This window comes from Sus scrofa, unplaced genomic scaffold (genome assembly GCF_000003025.6).
Source record: "Sus scrofa isolate TJ Tabasco breed Duroc unplaced genomic scaffold, Sscrofa11.1 Contig63, whole genome shotgun sequence".
NCBI classification, from domain to species: Eukaryota; Metazoa; Chordata; class Mammalia; order Artiodactyla; family Suidae; genus Sus; species Sus scrofa.
In genome coordinates this window covers 230,484-233,201 of record NW_018085271.1, presented here as the reverse complement: position 1 = coordinate 233,201, position 2,718 = coordinate 230,484, and positions in this window count along the sequence as shown.

Here is a 2,718-nt window from a genome sequence, read left to right as displayed (position 1 = left end):
CAAAGACTGTTCTTTTCTTCTGATTATGGGTGATGATCAGTTGATTCAGAGGTTACAGGATTTAAAAAGAAAAAAAGAGGGAAGCCAAGATGTACAGTGACTTCCGGTGATTCTCAGTCTTGAAATAGGGACACTGGCTGCCCCTTAAGTCAGGTACTCAGATTAAAAATGAGAAGGTAGCTCTGAGGAAACAGCAGCAATAGCTACTCCTGAGGATATATTTTAGTGGTGGGCAGTTTTCTGGTTTGGGACTGAAACAATTTGGGCAAACTGTTGTGCTTTATCTGCTTCCTTTGTCACCAGTTGTATTGTTTTTGCCTTGATCCCAGGTCCTTAAGCCTCTGAAGGTGAGTGGGTAGGGTTTCTTTTTAAGCTAATGAGGGTCTTGTCTTCCAGCTGCACAGACATAAGGGCCAGTAAGACTGCAGTTCTCAGTCTTGCAGCTGTGTTGAGGGATTATCCACTTACTACACTAAATGCTCTGATTCAGAGCGGCCAGTTTTGGGTCACACAGCTAATATGAACTTGTGTTATTAGTTACAACAGAAATTTACACTGAATGTAGGCAAAAAGGATTAAATTTATTTTTGGTTTGTTTTAATTAAATGTCATTGGAGTATAGGGACTATTGTGTTAATATAGTGTACGCAAAATGAATGAGCCAGTATATATACATACATACATTCTTCTCCAGTTCTATCCCATACGGGCTATCACAGATATTGAATAGATTTCCTCGAGATACAGAGTATTCTCTTGTACCAGTCGACTTAGTATTAGTGGGTGTTGTATTATGCCAATCTCAAACCTCCCAATCCATCAAGAAGATTACATTTTAAAAGTATTGAACCTGCATAGCAGTTGTGGCCTGTGCCACAGCCATGGCAATGCTGGATCCTCAACCCACTGTACCACGAGGGACGTTCCAAAACAGTTTTGGAACTTAATGTCCCACTTACTATTTTACGTTGAACAAGAGCATTGTTTTCCTGACTTGCTGTGCCCCAGCTAAACTCTTAGTAAATGCAGTTTAATTGTGTACCTTCAGAAAAAATATTGTGGGCAATAATTTTGAGGTACTTGGTGAAGGTCGTGTGTCCTACTATAAATGTCTGTTACACTGGTGTTCTGCGGATTTCTAACAATTAGTTTATAACTTCATTGCTTAGAGGTAAGTAATTAAATAATATCTGTCAGAATGACCATAATTTGACCTTTCCTCCCTTGCAGTGTATGTCTGTAGTTTTGTTACCTTTTGAAGAACAATGGATTCTTATTGGCAAGTGATGAAAGTAAAACCAAATAACACTGTCCATAAATACATTGGATATAAAATAGATATATTTGCCCTAAAGGCAAAAAAAATAAATAAATAAAATAAAATAATATAAAACAAACAAAACAAAATAAATAGACATTGTTTCCAAGTTGCCTGTTGGCTTTAGGGAAACATACAGCTTCAATCAGTTCATGTTGCAATAAATCATTCTTTTCCTTCAACTTTTTATTGAAATTTACTGATTTTGAAACACATCACTTATATCTGGAATCTAATATATGGCATAAAGGAATCTTTCTGCAGAAAAGAAAATCATGGACTTGCAGAAAAGACTTGTGGTTGCCAAGGGGGAAGGGGAGGGATGGACTGGGAGCTTGGGGTTAATAGATGCAGACTGTTGCCTTTGGAGTGGATTAGCAATGAGATCTTGCTGTGTAGCCCTGGAACTATGTCTAGTCACCTATGATGGAACATGATAATGTGAGGAAAAAGATATATACATGTATGTGTAAATGGGTCACCATGCTGTACAGCAGGAAAAAAAAAGCATAAATGTAGCACATAAATATTTATTAACGTATGCTCTTCACTCTAAAACTGCTAAATAAATACTTGTAATTGCCCAATATATCCTTTCAGATTGTTAGTATAGACTTAAGTGGGAGCCCTTATTGCTGTGGGAAATGCATAAACTTCATTTTTTTTCTTTCTATGACCACCAGAAGAGGTTTGATGCTAATGAGCAGAACCTCCTTAAGGCCTGCCGCGTGTCTGAGGGCTCTGACCACAGCTCAGCCTGAAGCAGCTGCAGGCGTCTGGCAGGGGCTCAGGAGGAGGGACTCCTCTTTCTGCAAAGAATCTCATTCTAGTCCCAGTCTTTGCAGAGCTTCATCCTCTTCAAGGAGTTTCCTGAAGAGAAGAAGGTGAGGGAGGTGACAGTAGAGAGAGGCCCCTATTATAAAGCAGGTGATTGAACTTTAAATGGGGTCCCTGGCCTGTTCTCTTGAACCAGCAAAGCAGCTGTCATTAACAAAAGACTCCAGCACACTGGTTAAGACGTAATAGTAGGAGATAGAGATTCATACGTCACCGAACTGGGGAAACACTACATCCAGATCCAGGCAGCATTGGGGAGTCCCGTGAACAGCAAGCTGGATCCCAGTTGGGAAGAGCTCCGGGCAGTGCATCCACTCCAGGGTGAGACTGTAGTTTGCCATTTGAAGGAGTCCAGCTTTTAGCTCCAGGCCACACGCTATTCCTTTCTCTTCAGTTTTTTCTTAAGATGATACATTTCGACACTTTCTTTTTTGGTGACCAGTTGTCTGCAAGATATTTTAGAGCCTACTTTGTACAGTGGAAAATTGAGAGATATTGTTTTATAAATAAGCATTTTCAACCATATTATTAATCATTATGATAATTTTGCTTTTTCTGTATTT